This window comes from Falco cherrug, chromosome 3 (assembly GCF_023634085.1).
Source record: "Falco cherrug isolate bFalChe1 chromosome 3, bFalChe1.pri, whole genome shotgun sequence".
Taxonomy (NCBI): Eukaryota; Metazoa; Chordata; class Aves; order Falconiformes; family Falconidae; genus Falco; species Falco cherrug.
Genome location: NC_073699.1, coordinates 16,036,790 through 16,047,474, shown reverse-complemented (window position 1 = coordinate 16,047,474; position 10,685 = coordinate 16,036,790).

Genomic DNA, 10,685 nt, shown 5'->3' with positions numbered 1-10,685 from the left:
ATTGTACCAAACAGAAAGTGTGCTCTGGGTGACACCTGACCACAAGTAAGAGGGACCACACAGGGAGAGGTTTGTTTATTCAAAGCAGGATCCCATTCCATGCTGGTTGCTTCCAATGTATGTGGTAGAATGAGACATGAAATGCAGCAAGCCAGTATAACTAAAAAACATTACAATTTAGCTGAGGCCAAGGACGTAGATAAACTATCGCTTTAAATGATGCCCAAGAGCTATTGGGTCTGGGTGCAAGACCTGGGCATCCCTCCACCATACGCCTGATTGCCAGAAAAGAAACCTGAGCATCTGCCCCAGGGGAAGCACCAACATGCTTCAACCTGCTGCTCAGATGGAGAAGTGGAATGTGTCCCCACTGCCATCTGTGGTACATACAGCCATACAGAGCTGATGTCTTAACTGGCACAACTTCGGCTGCCTGGAAGGTTTCCCTAAAGATGGTTGTCACTTCTGTGTGTCTCTGTCCCCCCTTTTTTGCTGCAAACTGGCCTATTTTTAATTTCCTAGTGAAACCTTCCTCTGAAGACTTAAACTAGAGGTGATAACCACTGTCCCCTGCCTGCTGCTGCTTATAGACCAGCGTGGTCCAACGTTCACTGCACCTCTGTGAGCAGCAAACTGGGTCCTGTTGGGGACCTGCTTGCAACTGTGCAGAACAGCCTGGCAACAGAGCACCACGTCTTTATGTGATCTTCTTGTCATGCCTCTGCTATGTCTTACTGGGATGGGGTGCATGGTCTTGTCCCTTCAGGGTTGCAAGAATCAACCCCAAATCTGATCCAAGGCAGAAAAGGCCCTGGTCAAGCCCTGGTTAAGACTAAAAAAAAAAAAAAAAAAAAAAAAGAAACATACATGGGATACAACCAGGCATTCAGTGTAACACTTTCAAGCAAGGGAAAATGAAATCTTTTCCATGTTAGACTGAACATCTAAGATAGTAAGTACTGCTCACTAAGATAGTAAGTACTGCTCAGCTTTCCAGAGCTCTAGCAGATGGATGGACTGGGAGTGTTTTTTAAGCCAGTGTGTATCTCTGCAAGCAAAATGCCACTCTCCATTATTCTGAGCTGGAAGAATAATGAAAGAATCAATCAAATCCTCTAACAGTGACGGAAAACAGACAAAAACCCATGTGAGTCACTTTTGAGGCTCTAAAAGGATTAAACTCCTCAGGCAGGAACTCTTCTATAAGGGTTTTTTCATGGGGAGAAAGAAAAGTTTGACAGATACATGTGGTCAGTTCAACAAAGCAGCCTGCAAAAACCTTGTGTGCTATCTGAAGTGACAAGACCTCGTTCGTCAGGTCTGGGTTAAAATCAAGGACCTGAAATGCAATTTTGACTCTGATATGAACAAGCTAGGAAGCCTCAAACAAATCCCTCTGGTGCTTATGGCTTTTCATTTGCTTATTCATCCTGTTCATTTACTTTGGTAGCATATTCTTCAAGGCTGTCACTGTAGACACACTTTCAGAAGTAGCTAGTGAAGTGATTAATACAAGCTGAGACCCACTCAAGGAGTCTTATGTAGTTCCACAATGGCAGATCTGTGTACATCTGTACAGAGATGGAGATGAGGAGTAGCAAGGAAGCCTCCCTTCCTTTAGCAGTGGCAGCCCACATGAGACTGTAGTAGTGTAAGAACACTGCTGAATATTACCTCTCATCCGCAGTGTGCCTGCACCTTGACCTGTGTCTGACAACACTTCCAGGGGCACTGAAGAGATAACTAACTCCTTCTACAGCACTGGGAGTGGAGCAAAGTGGGATTCCAGTCTTGGCTAGAGACTGTATTACAAATCAACAATAGCCTGGTGTGATATAAAAAAAAAAAAAAAAAAAAAAGTGGAATGAATTAGCCAGACAGCTCAGACATTGCATTTTGTTTGTGTAAGTTAATGTTCTAGAGAATATAATATGCAAAGGGTAGTTTCAGGATTTTCTAGTACAATAACTCCAGTAGAGAGAGTTTTTAATATTAACCTTCTGCTTTGATGTTCAGAAGTGCTGGTTTATGTATTACACAAGATGAAACTACTAAGCAAGTTTTATTTCTCCCAAGTGATTGAAATGACTTCCCAGTGACCGATGTCATTCACAGACTTGGGCTGGGTCTAATCCTATGTTTCCTAATTAGAGACAACACAGGTCCCAGAATGTCATGGGTCACAATATGTCATGAAGGTTGGATTAAACAAACAGGCTTTACTTTGCAGTTGCCAGGGACTATCAGCAGGCACCCAGTCAAAGGCAATCGGTACCTTTGTGGGGAGCAACAATTTGTGCAGCTGGAGCATGTCTGTGTTGACTGTTGCAGCACCTTGTGTTACACATGCAGAGATACATACACTGGATAGCTGCATTGCTGTGAAGTTCAGGGCTTACTGATGTCCAGCAGGGAGAATAGTGATGTCCTCGGTGTTATTGCTCAGTTACTTTCATTTAAGCCTTCATGGCACATCTGGCTACTGTATAGGACAAAGATACTAAAACAATTCCAGTCCCAGGCTGAATGGAAACACAGGAGATGCTGGCAATTGCCAGGGAGAAATCAGGTTAGAAAAGTCCATCTGTTCTCCCTGTCCCCCTCCTTCTCATTTCCATTCCTTTCTCATTAAAAGCATGGTGATTTCACATCAAAACCCTACATTTCCTAGTTGATATACCAAACTTCTTTAGGTTAGTTCAGGCCCTACAGCTGACCTGAAAATTTCAGAAACGTTACGTGACCCTCTGGGAAACTGATGTGATCTTCGAGCAAACTCAGATGATTTGCATGCACTTTAATTTGCACTCCAAACTTTTTGCTCAGCTATAAATACAGTAGCATTATATTTTTGGACATATCTGCCTTCCTTGTTCCAGGCAGAGGGTGTTGAGCATGAGAAGAGCATTTGATGATTATTTGTTAGGGGCCCACGTGAGTTAACAGCTCCTTTTAAAAAATGATGCACTATAGAGGACAGAGAGCAGCTAACCTTGCTGTACATTAGCATTCTGTGGTGGTAAGAGTGCTATTTAAGGGTGTCACAGGAAAGCAAGAAAGAGGGGAAATTGTTCATAGCTACCTAAACAATGATTACACAGTAAATGGATCTCTCAGAAAATACTGGAAGGGTTTCTAATGCTAGTGGTTTTCCTCTGCAAGCAGCATGACAGATTTTCAGATGAATTAGACTGCAATAGTCAGCAGATGTGATTGTTTTCCAGAGCCATTTTTAAGAGAACCTTTTTGAAATTTTCTGATTTTTTTTTTGCTCTCAAGCTCCCTGCCTCCAAAAGGAACCTGCATGGTCTCTTTTTTCTTCTCCCCCCCCTCCCCCAACATCTTAAGTTGTTTGTTCTTTATTGACTTAAAACTGAGGTGAGACTTAGAAGCACCTTGGTTTCATGGCAGCTTCTTTCAGATATCCAGGTCTGAGCCTGTGTCTGGCCCATTTGCATGTTCCGCATGCAATTTTGCATCCTTTCTATTTCTGTACCTGTGGCTTTTTATAGCTTCTGTCATTCCGATCACAGGACCAACTGTCTTACCAAAAGCAATGGAAGAATTTGCACCGAACTCTAACAAGGGTTCAGGTAATGTCAAGTGTGGGAAGTTTCATCTGCTAAAATAGTTTCATAAGAATATGCATATTAGTGTTTCAGCACGAAACTTGATGTGATACAGCCAAGAGCTGTAGCAAAGGTCAGAAAGGTAACTGTTATGATGTGATTGCTCTGGGAAAAAAAAAAAAAAAAAAAAAGCTTTTCAACTTTAACAGCCCCTAATATGCTTTGGCAACCACAGTAATGAACATCATGCTCCTGAGGGCTTGTATCCAGCAAGAGTACAAGATTCAACGTAAAGAGTGCCAAGACTAGTCCCTAGAGTGGCCTTTAAATACTGCAATAAGCAGGCTGGATTTATCCTGAGCAAGGCTGCTCCCTGCCATGGGAGTCAAAATTCATGACTTGGCTGTGTGCGCTTCATCCTTTTCATTGCTTGGGTCTATAGTTTCGTCCTACCTGCAGGTGCAAAGACATGTTGCTGTGATGTTTACACTTGTTTCAGGTTTTAAATGCTTTCTTCTTTCAAACAGTGAAAAGTGAGCTTCTGCTGTAGAAATGCAATCTTATGTTTTCTAGGTAAATATTTCTAATAAGACAGATTCATGGTTCCCCCGCAAGCTGTCATGCCTTGAATCTTTTTGCCTTACAAAGACAGATGAGACAGGAAAAATTGTAAATAAAGATGTTTCTGCAGAAAGAACTTTTTTACAAAGTTCAGGAGCAACTGTAGAAGGGCACTATGGAGACACCTTACTCTAGTCTTCTTCAGCTTAAACATCAAACTCGTTAGAAAGCAAGGTCATCATATTTCAGAACATTTATTTGGACACAGCAAATATGGCACCAACAACCCCCTGAGCTGTGCTTGCTGGTGTTTCCTGTCAGTCACAATAATTCCATGACACATATAATAGGTGTCCAGCAAAGTACTTTCTGGTTGTCTGAAGAAGCTGCTTCTCTGCCTCAGAAATACAATTCAAGACTGTTAGATGCACTAGGAAAAAACTAATATCAGAACCTGAGGGATAAGCTGCATAAAGGCAACCAGCAGAAAGGAATCATGGTGCATGGCAATTCAGACAGAATTCTATGCTTATATAATTACAAATTTTAATATTTTTTATCCGAGAGGTTAGGAGCACTAAACTGTTCTCCCTCTGTTTAGATGCTGTTGAAAGTTTCTTCCCAAAATAACCCACGTGAAATTCCCATTTCATGCCCCTAAGCAGGATGATATGTCTTTAAGAAGTCTGCTTTGCCCTGAAACTATCCCTGGTACAAAATAGCTGAGTGGACTCTAAGCAATTTTAGAAGGCTTGAAGTACATTGGAAACTATGCTCCCTTCTCCTGAGGCACCAGAAAAGACCAGTGTGACTGGTATGGCACTGCAGTGATACACTATTAATAATTCAAAGCAGCAGAGGCTTTTATTCTGCCTTGCCATTGTTACTTTCCAGTACAAATCTCTCACTCCTGTCATTTTGTAGGAGCTGCTAATCCAAGTGAAATATTAGGATCTCTCATCTTGGTCACAGGATTAGGTAATGGTGCATTTTGGGGAGGGAAGGGGAAAAATTCTTCTTGTCAGCCTTTGTGAGAAGTTTGAGAAATGCATCATAAATTACAGGTTGCAAATATGTAACTGGATTATTTGGAAGATACTTTCTGAGCATTTAACATGCCTCTCTTTCTTCCGCACAACTTCAGAGGAAGCTTTTATTTCCATTCTTCTTTTAATGTATTCTGTGTTTTTTGTTTAGCAGAGGCTCTTCTGGCTGTGGAACAAAAGCCTCCAGAAGCCTTGTCAGGCTGGGTATCTTATGTACATAATATCATATGCTTATATAAAAATGACAGGGAGATAACATGATAAAAACCTACTCCTGTAGCAAACACTTAATCCATTTAACATTAACAAAGCCCCATTTTTAGTTATAAAGGAAAGTACAAACACCCTCATTGTAGCCAAGGTCACACAACTCAACTCTGACAAAACTTTCCTGAGATCTCACTAAATCCTCTGTGAACACATTCCTGTTAAGAAACAAATACACTTCTCCAGTGGCTCTTACAGCCCTCAACAGCCCTTACTTAGAAAAAATGCAAGGAGGAATTATTGCTCTGAGCATCAGGGTAAGTAAAGAAGAAATGGCACAGTGAGAGGTGGTGGGGTGGGAACAGTGGAATGCAACTGGGGGAATGCAATTTCTTTCCTGATGCTTGACTACAGAGTTTTTTGTTAAAATCAATGGAACAGTTATATAAGTGATAGGGAAGCTAAATAGCTTGGTAGAGTGTCTGCCAGCGAGCTGAGCCACTGCTTTGCAACACCTCTGATGCCTTCTGCAAAGGGAATGATATAACAAATTATGTTGTTTTTTTGTTGTTTTTCTTTTCCTGGCTCTGAATCAATGCATGAAATGGGGAAGGTTTGCCTTCCTCATCTTCAGTCAGTACTAGCAAGAGCTGTGAAACATTCCCAGGACTGAAGATTTTGCCGCCTTCTGTTTTTGTTGATTAACTCAGTGGGATAATGGCAAATTCATGGGTTTAAAAAAACCCAATAATTCTTGAAATATCCAGTCGGCTTGTCAGGATGTCAGACTATAGAAAGCTTCATTGTTCTCCTATCACTAGACTCAGGCACTTGTATTTGAATAAAGCGTAATTTCCACAAAGGTCTCTATAATCTTGTTTTGAACTTTTCAGGAAATAATAGATGTGTCACCTTTCATAGGGGTTTGTTCCAGTGGTTGATCGTGTTTGTTGTCAAAAGTATGTGTTTTATTTCCAATTTGACCTTGTTGTTAAACTTCGCATGACAATATTTTTTATTCTGCTTTTCTTCGCTAGCTTAAAGAGGATTCAAGAAACTACTATTTTTGGCCCATGAAAGTATTTATCTATTAGAATTAAATTAATTAACTCCAGCAAAGCCTTCGTTTTCATAAGCCACACTGCTTGACTCGGTTCTGCCTCTTGACCTCCAGCAGAATTTTTATGAACATATTTTTGTCATCTCTGACAATCTTAGGGATCACAAGATCATAGAATCATTTAGATTGGAAAAGACCTTTAAGATCATTGAGCCTAACCATTAGCCTAGCACTGCCAAGTCTACCACTAAACCACATCCCTAACCGTCACATCTATAGGTCTTTTAAATACCTTCAGGGATGGTAGCTCAACCACTTCCCTGGGTAGCCTGTTTCAGGGCTTGACAACCCTTTTGGTGAATAAATTTTCCTAATATCCAATCTAAACCTCCCCTGGTGCAACTTGAGGGCATTTCCTCTTGTCTTATTGCTTGTTTTTTGGGAAAAGAGACCTACATGCAACTCACTACAACCTTTCAGATAGTTTTAGAGAGCAATAAGGTCTCCCTTTTCTCCAGGCTGAATAACTCCAGTTCCCTCAGCTGCTCCTCATAGGACTTGTTCTCTAGACCCTTCACCAGCTTTGCTGCCCTTCTCTGGACAATCTCCAGCACCTCAGTGTATTTGTTGTAATGAGGCACCCAACACTGAACACAGTATCTGAAGTGTGGCCTCACCAGTGCGAAGTACAGGGGGACAATTGCTTCCACAGTCCTGCTGGCCATGGAGTAACCAAGACTATTACAGAATTGTGAACCAGGGATGAAAGAGCCTGACAGCTAAATGGACTTACACAAAAGACAGGTGCCCAAATCTGAAGTTATGACCTTGAGCAAAGTTGGTGTTGGCTATTGTCTAGATGTAGTGGCTTTCACCTCAAAAGAGGAACCAAAAGTTCCAAAAGTTGGACACCATTCTTAGCTCCAAAGACAGATTAAAGGCCTTGTTTTTGTTGGGGGTTTTGTTACTGTTAATTTTGGGGTTGGTTTTGGTGGTTGTTTTTTTTTTGGGGGGGGGGGGGTGTTGGGGTTTTTTTTTGTTCATTTGTTTGTTTTACTGGTGATTTCTTAACCATTGGAATATGGAGCAAAAGCAACTACTTCCTGACTGTGTTGATGCTCAGATGCAATATTTTCTGACATCCACAAGACAATTCCAAAATTGGTTTAAGAAAATAAGGGGTAATATATTGAAGCTGTAACGATGCTTTTTGGAGTCAATTAAAGAATGTGAATTAGGTTATGGCGAAGTGTCTGAAAGTGGAAGTTCATATTGCAGCTGTTGCCATCAAATATTTCTTTTTTGTATGTGTTTCAGGTGACAAGAGAGAATACAAAGGCATGGCTTGCTATGCCCAGACAAGACTAGCTAATGTCAATATGCTTTGCATGGGAATACAGATTAAATGTGAGGCTGCCACAAATGTGAACAGAAAACCTGTGAAACTGTGTTCTAGGGGCAATGGGTGATACTGATGTTCTCTGGGTTCACTGTGGATTTAAAGCTGAAAATAGAATCTTGGCTTTTATCTGTAAAGCTCAAAATAGCTTGGAACTTGTTTCATGGAGGATTTGTCTTTTTTTACATCATTCTCAGGCCCATGAAGGCCATCCTGCTCTAGTCCTCTGGTTCTGAAAGTGATGGGAGCAGAAGAACAGGGTGAATTGATGGCTGAGGTCTCCTTTCAAACCTGCTGTATATGAACACTTCAGTTCATAAAGCTGAGGGTGAAATATCTCTGGGAGGGAAGTAGGGTGGAGATCCTTAAGCTGCAATGGACACATGATCAACTTTACCTGAGAGGGTAAGAGGAAGGCATGTTGTTGCTTAAGTTAATTTTTAAGTGTTGGACATGGGTGTGGTTTTTGTTTCTGAATAAATTCTGAATGGATAAATAAAAAGGAAACTATGAAAACATAGATTTTTGTTCTTCAGGAAGCAATAATAAAAAACAAACCCAAACCACATCAAAACAAACCACAGAAAAGGATTTGTTGGAGATGGTTCTATGAAAACTTGCCTCCTAACATCCATACAATGGTTTCTGAGAGGTAATTGGTCCTACCAAGTTAATTGCCAGGAAAGAGGGAATTTAATGGGGCAGCAGGTGACTACATACTGCCATGCCATCTGTGGCATGGAGGAGATATTCCCTGTGTGTGCCCTCATCACCCTGTGAGCAGGTCTGGGACAGCCAGCCCGCTGAGTGGCCATTCCAACTACTTGCCAGTAACTAGGCTGTTAAAGTATGAGCTGTAAAGGCAGCATCTTGACTCATTTTGTGGGATAGGTCCTGCTGGGATCTTCTTCCCACTCTCATTCCGGTAGGAAAAGTGTTAGACTACAGCTCCCAACCTGCCCCAGCCCCTGGTCTTGCCTTTGTCATGAACAGGGACACAGGGAAATAGCTGGTGCCACTGCTGCTCTTTGTCTTACTCGTGCAAAGTGCGCTGACCCCAGAGATGGGGATGTGACTGCTGGCTCCTGCAAGGAGCTTCACAGCATCGATCTGGGCACATCCAGAGGAGGTGATCACTCATCTGAAGCAAAATTACTTGGTGATTTATAGAAAGTTAGAAAACTGACAGCCTGTCACAATAGTCTCTGTGAGGAAAGATGAGTAGGAAGAGGCTGTTGTATTTTTATTATTTTAAGTAACTGATGAGTTAATTAAAAGAATACTTAATTTCCTTCTACAATGAAAATATCCCTTGGTGTATCCCATGTTACTGCTGCTGGGAGTGGGTTTTGCAATCAAAAGTCATTTCACACATATGTCATTTGTTTAAGAACCTTAGCTATTCAGCAGACCAGCTGAGATTTCTTCTTTTTCTCCATGTAGCAACAGTGGTCATTTTTTTAATATTGAAAAGCTGAAGGAATCACTGATTTCAAGATCCTCAAAAAGTACATTCACTATGAGGCAGAAATGTTCAGCATATCAATATTAACATATTTATCATCCAGAAAAAAAAACACCTTGGGCTGAGCGAGATCTGGTTCAGAAGAAGTAGCACAAGTAACATTTTACAGGAGATGCTGCCTAACCAGCCCTGTACATTGCTGTCATTTTCACATGAAAGAACTGAAGGAATCAGTCTCTGCATGGCTCTGTAACTCTGACAGCCATCACCTAAAAAAGAGCTTAGTGGAAAATGGACAGAAAAAAGGTTATTCATTTTTTTAAAAAATTGGGGCCTTATCTACTGAAGTTATGTAAGCCAAGGAAATATTTAGTTCTACCAGGAAAGCTAATGAGAGCATTCCTTAAATACTGACTAAACTGCAGTAAGTTTCAAATGCCTGGAGATATGCATATTGAATTTTTACCCCTTCCCTCCATCTGCTGACTGCTTCGCTGTCATATTTTTTGCCTCCTCAAGCAAAGCAGAGAGCTGGGGAAACCACAAACGCTTAATCGTGCCATTGCCATTGAGCAACAGAAAAGGATTGATGGGGAGGTTAATAAGTTGACTGTGCAATTATAATGTTTACTGTGTACCGCTGACAATGGTTAATGTGGTTATTTCCTGCTCCTCTGATCATTTCACTGCATGTTCGTCAAGTCAGCTCTGGAGCCGGGCTCTTTGCTCCCTGCTTTGCAGCCAGACAGTGTGCAGGGACAGGACATTTGGCTCTTAGCCACCTTTGCTGTGCTGTGTATTTATATAAACTCCTTGACTCCCATTGCACTTAGGAAAGGCAGCTGAAGTTCTGCTAATGAGAAAAAGATTAGATGAGATATTTTTTTTTCCCTGTGCTTTTCAAAATGGGTAGAAGACTGTGAAGTAATCAGGAATGAATTAAAGCTGAGGACAGTGAATGATATTTTTCCTCTGTGTGCCAGGGCTATTTTTTGAATTGCTTTTTTTCTCAGCACACGCTTCTGAATCTTATCACACCTATCACGCTGTTCTAACTAGAGTTAAACTTACATCTCGAGTCTTAATGTGAGCTAAGAGTAGATACCTTGACAGGTCTCAGTACCTAACTGTGGTTTTCTGGATAGACATTACTAAAACTGGTGAATGGCATAAACTAATCAACACTAAAACCTTTTCAGTGTCCTGCAGACAAGTACTCTTGCCACAGACACTGTCTTTGCTAGCATATAAGAGTGATGGTTGCAAATATGCACTTGGAGCATTACAAAGTAGTGATTTGTAATGGCCAACTTGGTGAGGTGGGCTTGAAATAGGACTTGGGGGAAGCGATCCAATGTGGCAATGCTCATGCCATCAC